Here is a 15,188-nt window from a genome sequence, read left to right on the forward strand (position 1 = left end):
GGAGCTCCGAGAAGAGCCCTAGTTAGCTGGTGGTGCAGGTCCCCTCTACCCAGAGCCGGATTTAGACCTCATGGGGCCCTAAGCAAGATATCAGATTGGGGCCCCACTTCCTAACCTGCACTCAATGTTATTCACACACAGCCCTCATAGCCGAACACACACACATTGCCCCCATAACCGTGCACACACACACAGCCCTCATAGCCGAACACACACACTGCCCCCAAAACCACGCGTACACACACAGGGCCTGATTCAGACCCGGACGCTAAGCTGCGATCGCTTGCTATGGCCGATTGTCACCTATCTGCGTATGCAGGGCGCGTGTGCGAGCCAGTCGCTGCGATCGGGAATCATGCGCTTGTAGCACAAAGACTGAGCACTACCTTGAGCGACAGATAGTGCCATTTGTGAGTGGTGACGGGAAGGTGCTTGTGAATGGCGGAGAGGTGGTGCGAACGCAGGCGTGTCAGGGCATCTAAACAGTATTTTATGGGTGTGCATATTTAGCAAATATGCGTCATTGTACACGTCACTTGGTTGTATTTCAGCCTGCAGTGATCGCAGTGCTTGCAGCGGGGTAGGGACTACCTCAAGCACTGCGTGCAGCTCCGATGGTTCTCAATGTTACCGATTAATCATACCATACCTGGAGATGACGTGTGTTAAAAAAGGAAAGTGGGCATCTTTATACACACACACTTCCCCATAGCCGTACACACACACTTCCCCATAGCCGCACACAAACACTTCCCCATAGCCGCACACACACACTTCTCCATAGCCGCACACAAACACTTCCCCATAGCCACACACACACACTTCCCCATAGCCGCACACAAACACTTCCCCATAGCCGCACACACACACTACCCCATAGCCGCACACACACACTTCCCCATAGCCGCACACACACACTTCCCCATAGTCGCACACACACTTCCCCATAGCCGCACACACACACACTTCCCCATAGCCGCACACACACACTTCCCCATAGCCGCACACAAACACTTCCCCATAGCCGCACACACACACTTCCCCATAGCCGCACACAAACACTTCCCCATAGCCGCACACACACACTTCTCCATAGCCGCACACACACTTCCCCATAGCCGCACACACACACTTCCCCATAGTCGCACACACACTTCCCCATAGCCGCACACACACACTTCCCCATAGCCGCAGACACACACTTCCCCCTAGCCGCACACACACACTTCCCCCTAGCCGCACACACACACTTCCCCCTAGCCGCACACACACACTTCCCCATAGCCGCACACAAACACTTCCCCATAACCACACACACACTTCTCCATAGCCGCACACACACTTCCCCATAGCCGTACACACACACTTCCCCATAGCCACACACAAACACTTCTCCATAGCCACACACACACACTTCTCCATAGCCGCACACACTTCCCCATAGCCGCACACACACACTTCCCCATAGCCGCACACACACACTTCACCATAGCCGCACACAAACACTTCCCCATAGCCGCACACACACACTTCTCCATAGTCGCACACACACTTCCCCATAGCCGCACACACACACTTCCCCATAGCCGCACACAAACACTTCCCCATAGCCGCACACACACACTACCCCATAGCCGCACACACACACTTCCCCCTAGCCGCACACACACACTTCCCCCTAGCCGCACACACACACTTCCCCATAGCCGCACACAAACACTTCCCCATAGCCGCACACACACACTTTTCCATAGCCGCACACACACTTCCCCATAGCCGCACACACACACTTCCCCATAGCCGCACACAAACACTTCCCCATAGCCGCACACACACACTTCCCCATAGCCGCACACAAACACTTCCCCATAGCCGCACACACACACTTCTCCATAGCCGCACACACACTTCCCCATAGCCGCACACACACACTTCCCCATAGTCGCACACACACACTTCCCCATAGTCGCACACACACTTCCCCATAGCCGCACACACACACTTCCCCATAGCCGCAGACACACACTTCCCCCTAGCCGCACACACACACTTCCCCCTAGCCGCACACACACACTTCCCCCTAGCCGCACACACACACTTCCCCATAGCCGCACACAAACACTTCCCCATAACCACACACACACTTCTCCATAGCCGCACACACACTTCCCCATAGCCGTACACACACACTTCCCCATAGCCACACACAAACACTTCTCCATAGCCACACACACACACTTCTCCATAGCCGCACACACTTCCCCATAGCCGCACACACACACTTCCCCATAGCCGCACACACACACTTCACCATAGCCGCACACAAACACTTCCCCATAGCCGCACACACACACTTCTCCATAGTCGCACACACACTTCCCCATAGCCGCACACACACACTTCCCCATAGCCGCACACAAACACTTCCCCATAGCCGCACACACACACTACCCCATAGCCGCACACACACACTTCCCCCTAGCCGCACACACACACTTCCCCCTAGCCGCACACACACACTTCCCCATAGCCGCACACACACACTTCCCCATAGCCGCACACAAACACTTCCCCATAGCCGCACACACACACTTCCCCATAGCCGCACATACACACTTCCCCATAGCTGCACACAAACACTTCCCCATAGCCGCACACACACACGCACACACACACTTCCCCCTAGCCGCACACACACACTTCCCCATAGCCGCACACAAACACTTCCCCATAACCGCACACACACACTTCTCCATAGCCGCACACACACTTCCCCATAGCCGTACACACACACTTCCCTATAGCCGCACACACACACTTTCCCATAGCCGCACACAAACACTTCCCCATAGCCGCACACACACACTTCCCCATAGCCGCACACAAACACTTCCCCATAGCCGCACACACACACTACCCCATAGCCGCACACACACACTTCCCCCTAGCCGCACACACACACTTCCCCATAGCCGCACACAAACACTTCCCTATAGCCGCACACACACACTTCCCCATAGCCGCACACAAACACTTCCCCATAGCCGCACACACACACTTCACCATAGCCGCACACAAACACTTCCCCATATCCGCACAAACACACTTCCCCATAGCCGCACACACACACTTCCCCATAGCCGCACACACACACTTCCCCATAGCCGCACACACACACTTCTCCATAGCCGCACACAAACACTTCCCCATAGCCGCACACACACACTTCCCCATAGCCGCACACACACACTACCCCATAGCCGCACACAAACACTTCCCCATAGCCGCACACACACACTACCCCATAGCCGCACACAAACACTTCCCCATAGCCGCACACACACACTTCCCCATAGCCGCACACACACACTTCCCCATAGCCGCACACAAACACTTCCCCATAGCCGCACACACACACTTCCCCATAGCCGCACACACACACTACCCCATAGCCGCACACAAACACTTCCCCATAGCCGCACACACACACTTCCCCATAGCCGCACACAAACACTTCCCCATAGCCGCACACACACACTTCCCCATAGCCGCACACAAACACTTCCCCATAGCCGCACACACACACTTCCCCATAGCCGCACACAAACACTTCCCCAAAGCCGCACACACACACTTCCCCATAGCCGCACACACACACTTCCCCCTAGCCGCACACACACACTTCCCATAGCCGCACACACACACTTCCCCATAGCCGCACACACACACTTCCCCATAGCCGCACACACACACTTCACCATAGCCGCACACAAACACTTCCCCATAGCCGCACACACACACTTCCCCATAGCCGCACACACACACTTCCCCATAGCCGCACACAAACACTTCCCCATAGCCGCACACACACACTTCCCCATAGCCGCACACAAACACTTCCCCAAAGCCGCACACACACACTTCCCCATAGCCGCACACAAACACTTCCCCATAGCCGCACACACACACTTCCCCATAGCCGCACACAAACACTTCCCCATAGCCGCACACACACACTACCTCATAGCCGCACACACACACTTCCCCCTAGCCGCACACACACACTTCCCCATAGCCGCACACACACTTCCCCATAGCCGTACACACACACTTCCCCATAGCCGCACACAAACACTTCCCCATAGCCGCACACACACACTTCTCCATAGCCGCACACACACTTCCCCATAGCCGCACACACACACTTCCCCATAGCCGCACACACACACTTCCCCATAGCCGCACACACACACTTCCCCATAGCCGCACACACACACTTCCCCATAGCCGCACACAAACACTTCCCCATAGCCGCACACACACACACTTCCCCATAGCCGCACACACACACTTCCCCATAGCCGCACAAAAAAACACTTCCCCATAGTCAACACACACACTGCCCGCACACCCTAGCTGCACGCACGCATACACACACACACATTGCCTTACTGACATGGACACCCCTTACTGACAGGTACCAATTCTGACACAGACCCCTTGCTGACACTGATTCAGACACACTTACTGACACAGACACAATTACTGACACACCTTTCTGACACATGCACTTACTGACACAGGCACCACTTTCTAACAGACACACTTACCTATATAGATACAACTTACTGACACAAACACACTTACTGACACAAATACAACTTACTGACAGGCACCACTTACTGATCGATACCCCTTACTGACACACACACTGTCACTGACACCACTTACTGACAGACACACTGTCACTGATATAGACTTATTCATTTATTATACAGTCACATAGCACGAAAAGATACACAACACCCCCCTCCCCCTCCCCCCTGCCCGTGCGGACTATAGCAGGTGGATGCTGGAAACATCGACCAACCCGCGCCCCCTCCCCCCTCCAGCGGGGTGTCTACTTTGTATGTGTGCTCACCTGTCTGCTCCTCAGCCAGGCAGCACGCTGGTGGGGTCTGTCACCATGTGCAGGCAGCCTCTGGGGGTCATTCAGACCCGTTCGCGAGCAAAGGACGCTCGCAAACGGGTCGATGTTGCCCCACTGCGCATGCGCACGACGGAGGGAGCTCCGTAGTGCGCATGCGCGAGACCCGGACTGTGACAGCCAAGCTGTCGCTCCGGGTCTCGCACCAAAGGGGGCGTGCTGTCGATGGTGAGTGACAGCACGCCCCCTTTGGTGGGCGTGCCTGCCAGACGGAGGCGTCCCCATGGGAACGCCTACCGTCTGAAGCCGGCCCCACTGACATCACTAGTGATGTCAGTGGGAGTGATTTTGGCTCTGATAGAGCCAAAATCACTCCAGGGCTTGCGGCAACGAGACCCTACCGCAGGGTCTCCGTCGCAAGTCCGATGGTCGCGATGGTCAAGACCATCGCGACCATCATCATGGACGCTCGCTATAGCTGTGGGTGGTAACCCACAGCTATGCGAGCGTCCATGAGGATGCTCCAAAAAAGGTAGGAGGGCCCTGATTCAGAGCGAGCGCTCTGGTCAGAGCGTTCAGCTCTGAATCAGGCCCTCTGTTCTCTTACTGGCTCCTCCCCTCAGCAGCAGGGCTGGGACCTCCTGCTCTCCCGACTAGTCCCGCCTCCTCTGACTTCCACTTCCTCCTTCTCTGCCCCTGCCGCAGCGCTGGGTGGCGGCTACGACTACTATGATCTGTGAGGAAGAGTAGGATGGCTGACATGTGGGGGCCAAGGAAGCGGTGTATAAGGGGGACATTTGTCCCCTTCAGCAGCGCTGCCCATCAACTGACCCACGGTCCTGCGCTGACGCTGCTGCAGTGAGAGATCCTGACAGAGTTTGATCGGTGCAGCTCTGGGCAGAGGAGCCCTATGCCCCCCAAAATTCGGCTCTGGTGGCAGGTGGGTGCTGGTCCCCCCCAGTGGGGCTGGCTGGGGCCGGCTGAAGCTGGGCAGCCGCTCCCCTCTGCAGACTACAGTGCAAACACTGTGGGAGTGCGGGGTGAGTCTGCGTGACTTCATGACATCACATGGTGTGCGCTGTGCTTCTTTAGGAAATGATTGCAAAGGTATGGATTCCTGCCATCTACTTTTGTGGGGCCCGGCCACGGGGCCCTTTGGAACCACCGGGCCCTAGGCGGCTGCTTATGTTGCCTTGTGGCAAATCCACCTCTGCCTCTACCCACTCAGGAGGCGGGGGCGGCACAGGGCACACTGGCGCTCTGTGTCGGGGCTGCTATCTCGGTTGTATTTTTTGGAAGCGATAGAAAGTGGTAGGAGTGGGTTTTAGACTTTTAATTTAAGAAAATTACTTTGCAAACTGGTGCAAAAATAGCAGATTATTCACCTTTTGGAAGAGACTGCAAAACAGCAATGATAAAACAGCGACAGCACAATTACGATGACTATTAATAAGAATGGTTCAAAAGAGACATAACCAGCCACATCTCTCCGTCCTGACCTCTGACGCTGTTTGCATGCTACGGATAGAAAACCGTCAGTGTAAATCTTCACATTAAAGATGACTGGAATATTTATGTCTATCTGCAACAAGGCGACCTTTTCTGCGTTCCTGAATAAATCTTCTCAAGGTGAAAGGAACATAAATGGGTTATAAATTATTAGGAGACCCACGATAGCCACTGAATCTTAAGCGTTATGAAAATGAGCAAATTGCCGATCTTGTCTGAAAATTTAATCTCTTTGTTTGAACATTCCCAGAGATTTTTACCTGTCCATACGGGATGTAGTTTATATCTCGGCTGTCGCCATGCCTGCGCCTAAATCTCGACACCAGTCAGAATCCCGGCACCAGCATCCCAAAGGCCGGCATCCTGGAGGTAATTATTGGGGTTAGGGTGAGTGTTAGGGGTTAGGGTTAGGCACCAGGGGGAGGGTTAGGCTGCGGAAGGGGGGGGGGTTAAGGTTAGGCTGCGGGGGAGGGAAGTGTGAGTTAGGCTGTGGGGGAAAAGGTTAGGTTCAGTGACGTGCGGTGAGGTCAATAGCTGGGGAGGCGCACATGTATAAAAACAGAGTTTTATATCAAATCTCTGGAGCATGACAGGGAATATGACATGAGAAAGACTATGACAGGGGAGGCTCTGCCTCTCCTGCCTACCCTGACCGCACATCCCTGGTTATTTTTAGGCTGCAGGGAGGAAGGACCGGCTTGCCTACCCTCCCGATTTGGTCGGGAGCCTCCCGAATATCGTGTGCTGCTCCCGACCCCTCGAAAAGGCAGGCAAGCCTCCCAGCTGCTGCCTGCCCCCCAGACTACAACTAGAAACCCCCCAAAGTGGGGGGCTCGATGACATGATTGGCGCTAAATCGCGTCAAAGTGGCTCCGCCCCCCCTTTCCCAACGTCTTTATTTTCGGCATTGTGAAGAGGGGCGGGGCCATGATGATGTGATCATGCCCCTGGTCCCACCCCCATGCAGAGTCAGTGCCCGGCCACGCCCCCCGCTGTGTGCAGGCATTCAGCTCCCTCCCGGAAGGAGGGAGCTGAATGTCGGCAACTATGAGGAAGGGTTAGGGGTAGGGTTAGGATACTTACCGACAGATGTTGGTATCCTAACCCTGTTGGGATGCCGGCATCTGGATTCTGACTCCCGGATCCTGAGCGCCTGCATCCCATACCCAACCCGTCTATACAGCCAATAAAAGAAAAGCGGGCTTCATTAAGAGCACAGATTCTGGTGGCGATGCATATTTAACGCAAGTCCAATGCTGCATGTGCGTAGCTGAATACAGATATTCGCTAGTACACATCCTAGAACTGGACCGGCCCTTCGTCTCAAAGCTGTCATCATCAAGTGTAAAAAAATCCATCTGAAAACAGGCGCAAGTATGTGTAGGCCCAATTTGGAATAGGCCGCAATGCCGTGTATCCAGGGGCGTCTTAAGAGAGGAGGGGGCCCGGTGCACTCCCTGTGTGGGTCCCCCTCCTCTCTCCCCGGTGGGCGGCAGTCGACTGACGTGGCTAGCCAGCCACCGGAGCCTTAGTAGACTCTGGGCACTAGAGTGTGCCCGAAGTCTACTGCGCATGCCTCGGCGGCCATTTTTCAGTGTTCTGAGCAGCGAAGACACCCGACGTGGGTCCACGGACAGGTAAGTCTAAAATAATATGGGTACAGTGTGTGCGTTGCGGGGCCCCCCTGGACCTGGGGGGCCCGTGTGCCCCGCACTCACTGCACCCATTATAGATACGCCACTGCGTGGATCATGATAATGCCTCGTTACGTGCCAGTTACGTCCCTTTAGTCGCAAGCAGAGATGCGGGGTAATTTGTGTACAACTCTGTATCACCGATACTCGGGCACGCTCGCCTCTGCCTGTAAATAACGATGACAACACAAATGTCATATTGTAATCTTGCTACATTTTTATTACTTTAATTACATCTACCAAAGTAAATTGCTCTTAATTGCAAATGAAAAACTAAAATGACAACAAAATTGTGGTCCATTTTTAACAGCATTTGTACTATTCTGTAAGACTAATTAGTAAAACGTTCAATTTGCTCTTCCTGGCTGTTGAGATAATGACAAATGTCACATAAATGATGCTGAGCTGAGTTAGATGAGCAACGAGGCCTCACAAAGTGATATTTTGTCTCCTGCACAGAAAACAAAGCCTAAAACATGATATAAGACTGCGTCTGGCGCTGCAGCGACTTCTTATCGTGTCGGCAATGGTGTCACTTAATTTTGTCCTCCTTCATGTAAATGCCCATTTGTTATAGGAGTATCTTCAAAATGTTTTTTAATCACTATCTGTTGTTCCAGGCGACACACTGCACAGACCTGAGTATACAAACTAGGGGTGAGCGGGTTCGGATTTCTGAAATCCGAACCCCCCCGAGCCCCCCCGATCCGAGTCTGATCCGAGTCAGGCTCGACTTTTCCCGCCTGACTCGGATCTGAAATCGAGGCAAAACGTCATCATCCCGCCTTCCGAGTCTCGCGGGTTTTGGATCCTATATAAGGTACCCGCGTCGGCGCCATTTTCTCACTCGGCTGTGGACAGTGAAGAGGGAGGTTGGGAGTTAGGGCTGTGTAGTGTAGTGTAGTGTAGTGCTGCTGTTGTCCACTACTTCAAAGTCCATAGGGGCTGGCTGGACTGTGTTGTGCAGTCAGTTCTCCATAGGGGCTGTGTCCACTCCAAAGTCCTGTGCAGTGTCCCAGTCCTAAAGGAGTGCTGTAGTGTTGTCCAGGGGGTGCTCTGTCCATCAGGGGTGCTCCCCCCAAGTGCTAAAAAAATAATATATTTTCTGTGTTTGTGAATTGTGTGCGCAGTAGCCGCACGTGCATCAACAAAGTAGTGCCAAGCGTGCGCCTGTGTCATAAGTAAAGGGCCGGCTGGCTTGACCGTTAAGGGTGCTGTAACCCCCGAAAGTACACTCCAGTCCAAACCAAAAAAAAAATTATTTTCTGTGTTTGTGAATTGTGTGCGCAGTAGCCGCACGTGCATCAACAAAGTAGTGCCAAGCGTGCGCCTGTGTCATAAGTAAAGGGCCGGCTGGCTTGACCGTTAAGGGTGCTGTAACCCCCGAAAGTACACTCCAGTCCAAACCAAAAAAAAAATTATTTTCTGTGTTTGTGAATTGTGTGCGCAGTAGCCGCACGTGCATCAACAAAGTAGTGCCAAGCGTGCGCCTGTGTCATAAGTAAAGGGCCGACTGGCTTGACCGTCAAGGGTGCTGTAACCCCCGAAAGTACACTCCAGTCCAAACCAAAAAAAAAATTATTTTCTGTGTTTGTGAATTGTGTGCGCAGTAGCCGCACGTGCATCAACAAAGTAGTGCCAAGCGTGCGCCTGTGTCATAAGTAAAGGGCCGGCTGGCTTGACCGTTAAGGGTGCTGTAACCCCCGAAAGTACACTCCAGTCCAAACCAAAAAAAAAATTATTTTCTGTGTTTGTGAATTGTGTGCGCAGTAGCCGCACGTGCATCAACAAAGTAGTGCCAAGCGTGCGCCTGTGTCATAAGTAAAGGGCCGGCTGGCTTGACCGTTAAGGGTGCTGTAACCCCCGAAAGTACACTCCAGTCCAAACCAAAAAAAAAATTATTTTCTGTGTTTGTGAATTGTGTGCGCAGTAGCCGCACGTGCATCAACAAAGTAGTGCCAAGCGTGCGCCTGTGTCATAAGTAAAGGGCCGGCTGGCTTGACCGTTAAAGGGTGCTGTAACCCCCAAAGTACACTCCAGTCCAAACCAAAAAAAAAAATATTTTCTGTGTTTGTTAATTGTGTGTGCAGTAGCCGCACGTGCATCAACAAAGTAGTGCCAAGCGTGCGCCTGTGTCATAAGTAAAGGGCCGGCTGGCTTGACCGTTAAAGGGTGCTGTAACCCCCGAAAGTACACTCCAGTCCAAACCAAAAAAAAAAATTATTTTCTGTGTTTGTGAATTGTGTGCGCAGTAGCCGCACGTGCATCAACAAAGTAGTGCCAAGCGTGCGCCTGTGTCATAAGTAAAGGGCCGGCTGGCTTGACCGTTAAAGGGTGCTGTAACCCCCAAAGTACACTCCAGTCCAAACCAAAAAAAAAATTATTTTCTGTGTTTGTGAATTGTGTGCGCAGTAGCCGCACGTGCATCAACAAAGTAGTGCCAAGTGTGCGCCTGTGTCATAAGTAAAGGGCCGGCTGGCTTGACCGTTAAAGGGTGCTGTAACCCCCGAAAGTACAGTCCAGTCCAAACCAAAAAAAAAATTATTTTCTGTGTTTGTGAATTGTGTGCGCAGTAGCCGCACGTGCATCAACAAAGTAGTGCCAAGCGTGCGCCTGTGTCATAAGTAAAGGTCCGGCTGGCTTGACCGTTAAAGGGTGCTGTAACCCCCGAAAGTACACTCCAGTCCAAACCAAAAAAAAAAATATTTTCTGTGTTTGTGAATTGTGTGCGCAGTAGCCGCACGTGCATCAACAAAGTAGTGCCAAGCGTGCGCCTGTGTCATAAGTAAAGGGCCGGCTGGCTTGACCATTAAAGGGTGCTGTAACCCCCGAAAGTACACTCCAGTCCAAACCAAAAAAAAAATTATTTTCCGTGTTTGTGAATTGTGTGCGCAGTAGCCGCACGTGCATCAACAAAGTAGTGCCAAGCGTGCGCCTGTGTCATAAGTAAAGGGCCGGCTGGCTTGACCATTAAAGGGTTCTGTAACCCCCAAAGTACACTCCAAACCAAAAAAATATATATTTTCTGTGTTTGTGACTTGTGTGCACTGTGGCTGCACGTGCATCAACAAAGGAGCAGCGCCAAGCGTGCGCCTGTGTCCCATAAGTAAAGAGCCGGTTGGCTCATTTCTTAAAGGGTGGTGTAACCCACAAAGTGCACTACTCTCCAGCAAAAATAAAAAAATATTTTCTGTGTTTGTGTGCGCTTTAGCCGCACGTATATATATCAATATAACATAAATGGAGGACCAAACTTTCTCCGATAAAAATAAAATAGGGAAAGATCAAGAACCACTTCCTCCTAGTGCTGTTGCTGCTGCTGGGAGTTGTTCATCATCCCAGAGAGGAAGTAGGAACATCACTACTTTTACTAAACAATTGACCCTCCAACAGTCCCTAGCGATGAGGATGAAGTACGATAGCAGTCATCCTGAAGCAAAACGTATAACTGAGGCCTTGACTGCTATGTTGGTGTTAGACGTGCGTCCGGTATCCGACATTAGTGCAGTGGGATTTAGACAATTGATGGAGGTAGTGTGTCCTCGGTTCCAAATCCCGTCTAGATTCCACCTGCATCCTCAAAGCAGCAGCGACAAGCGTGCGTCTGTCTGTTAAAGGGTGGTGACACCCTCAAAGTGTGCTACACAAACAATTAAAATATTGTTCTTTTTTTTTCGGTCTTTGTGAATTGTGTGGGCTGTAGCCGCACCTGCATCCTTAAAGCAGCAGCGACAAGCATGTGTCTGTCTGTTAAGGGTGGTGTAACTCTCAAAGTGCTCCAAAAAATAAAAAACTATTTTTTTAATGTGTTTGTGACTTGTGTGCGATGTAGCCGCACTTGCATCCTCAAAGCAGCAGCGACAAGCGTGCGTCTGTCTGTTAAAGGGTGGTGACACCCTCAAAGTGTGCTACACAAACAATAAAAATATTCTTCTTCTTTTTTCTGTCTTTGTGAATTGTGTGGGCTGTAGCCGCACCTGCATCCTTAAAGCAGCAGCGACAAGCGTGCGTCTGTCTGTTAAAGGGTGGTGACACCCTCAAAGTGTGCTACACAAACAATTAAAATATTGTTCTTTTTTCTGTCTTTGTGAATTGTGTGGGCTGTAGCCGCACCTGCATCCTTAAAGCAGCAGTGACAAGCGTGCGTCTGTCTGTTAAAGGGTGGTGACACCCTCAAAGTGTGCTACACAAACAATTAAAATATTGTTCTTTTTTTTTTGGTCTTTGTGAAATGTGTGGGCTGTAGCCGCACCTGCATCCTTAAAGCAGCAGCGACAAGCGTGCGTCTGTCTGTTATAGGGTGGTGACACCCTCAAAGTGTGCTACACAAACAATAAAAATATTCTTCTTCTTTTTTCTGTCTATGTGAATTGTGTGGGCTGTAGCTGCACCTGTATCCTTAAAGCAGCAGCGACAAGCGTGCGTCTGTCTGTTAAAGGGTGGTGACACCCTCAAAGTGTGCTACACAAACAATAAAAATATTCTTCTTCTTTTTTCTGTCTATGTGAATTGTGTGGGCTGTAGCCGCACCTGCATCCTTAAAGCAGCAGCGACAAGCGTGCGTCTGTCTGTTATAGGGTGGTGACACCCTCAAAGTGTGCTACACAAACAATAAAAATATTCTTCTTCTTTTTTCTGTCTATGTGAATTGTGTGGGCTGTAGCCGCACCTGCATCCTTAAAGCAGCAGCGACAAGCGTGCGTCTGTCTGTTAAAGGGTGGTGTAACTCTCAAAGTGCTCCAAAAAATAAAAAACTATTTTTTTAATGTGTTTGTGACTTGTGTGCGATGTAGCCGCACTTGCATCCTCAAAGCAGCAGCGACAAGCGTTCGTCTGTCTGTTACAGGGTGGTGACACCCTCAAAGTGTGCTACACAAACAATAAAAATATTCTTCTTCTTTTTTCTGTCTTTGTGAATTGTGTGGGCTGTAGCCGCACCTGCATCCTTAAAGCAGCAGCGACAAGCGTGCGTCTGTCTGTTAAAGGGTGGTGACACCCTCAAAGTGTGCTACACAAACAATTCAAATATTGTTCTTTTTTTTCGGTCTTTGTGAAATGTGTGGGCTGTAGCCGCACCTGCATCCTTAAAGCAGCAGCGACAAGCGTGCGTCTGTCTGTTAAAGGGTGGTGACACCCTCAAAGTGTGCTACACAAACAATAAAAATATTCTTCTTCTTTTTTCTGTCTTTGTGAATTGTGTGGGCTGTAGCCGCACTTGCATCCTCAAAGCAGCAGCGACAAGCGTGCATCTGTCTGTTAAAGGATTACATCGGTGACAGCATCCAAGTAGGCATGTCCGTACCTGTACTGGCAGGAAAAAGAAGCAATTTGGAGGTCCCTGTACAAACTGGCTCTATTTTACCTGAGTTGCCCCCCCTCCAGTGTGTACTCCGAAAGAGTGTTTAGTGCAGCCGGGAACCTTGTCAGCGAAAGGCGTAGGAGGTTGCTTCCACAAAATGTGGAGAAGATGATGTTCATAAAATGAATTATCAACTCTTCCAGGGAGACCAGCCTCCAGAACGTACAGAGGGACCTGTGGTTCCAGCAGGGACGAATTAATACTCTGTGAGGATGAGGATGTACACACTGAAGAGGGTGAGGAATCGGTGGATGAGGAGGATGAGGATGACATCTTGCCTCCGTAGAGCCAGTTTGTGCAGGGACAGATAAATTGCCAGCTTGTTTTGTGGGGGCCCAAACGAACCAATCATTTCAGCCACAGTTGTGTGGCAGACCCTGGCACTGAAATGATTGGTTTGTTAAAGTGTGCATGTCCTGTTTATACAACATAAGGGTGGGTGGGAGGGCCCAAGGACAATTCCATCTTGCACCTCTTTTTTTTCTTTGCATTATGTACAGTTTGGGGCCTAGTTTTTCAATGCCATCCTGTCTGCCACTGCAGTTTCACGCCTAGATGGGTCACGTGTTTGTGCCGCCCACTCGTGTCGCTTAGCATAGTCATCCAGCTACCTCGGTGCAACCTTTTGGACATAAAAACACTATTGTGAGGTGTGAGGTATTCAGAATAGACTGGAAATGAGTGGAAATTAAGGTTATTGAGGTTAATAATAGCATAGGAGCAGAAAAACCTACAAATTCTGTGATTTTAGCTGTTTTTATGATTTTTTTCAAAAAAATACAGATCCAAAACACAAAACCCAGAACCCAAAACACGGAAGGGTGGTTTTGGCAAAACCAATCCAGATCCAAAACACGAAGAAAGATCCAGATCCAAAACCAAAACACAAAACACGAAAAGTGGCCGGTGCACACCCCTAATACAAACACATAGCATGGGGCTAATTCTGGGCTGGTAGCAATGCAAAAAGCAAGCAGTAACTTTGCCCCTGGACAAACCATGCTGATAATATATTTATTATTTGTCCATGCAGGGTAAATACTGGCTGCTTTTGTAGCCCAAAAAATGCTGGGCAGCTTTATTCTTACATTGCAAATGAGATTTTAGCCAGGGCATGCTCCTTCGAAATATACAGTAATGCTGGGTACACACTTTGACGACAGAGGGGCTGATTGGTAAGCTATACACCAGTGATTTTCAACCTTTATAAGCCCGCGGCACACCAAACAAGATTTTGAAACTGCTAAGGCACACCATCAGTCCCCACGGAAAAAAAAACACACACACTCACATTGGCCCCCACAGGACAAGACCAGAAATTGGCCCCCTCAGAAAAACAAACACACAAAATGCCCCCCACAGAAAAAAATAAAATACAATGGCCCCCACAGGACAAAAAAAAACACATTGGGCCCCACAGAAAAAAAAATAAAAAACAAAGGCCCCACCACAGAAAAGAATATAAACCAAAATGGTCCCCACAGAAAGAAAACAAACACACACAGTGGCCCCCACAGGAAAAAGAACAATCAATCACCATCAGCACCCACAGAAAAAAATAAAATAATCAGCTGAGAAGGGTCACTGTCGTCCCTGTCCTGTCCCTCATCGGCGGGGGTTGCTTAGTCACACTCAGTGACCGAGCACACAGCGCAGAGCTGGGAGCAGTGTGCAGGTCGGCATGCAACGCGGCGTGTGC

This window comes from Taudactylus pleione, unplaced genomic scaffold, assembly GCF_031769625.1.
Source record: "Taudactylus pleione unplaced genomic scaffold, aTauple2 ptg001579l, whole genome shotgun sequence".
Taxonomy (NCBI): domain Eukaryota; kingdom Metazoa; phylum Chordata; class Amphibia; order Anura; family Myobatrachidae; genus Taudactylus; species Taudactylus pleione.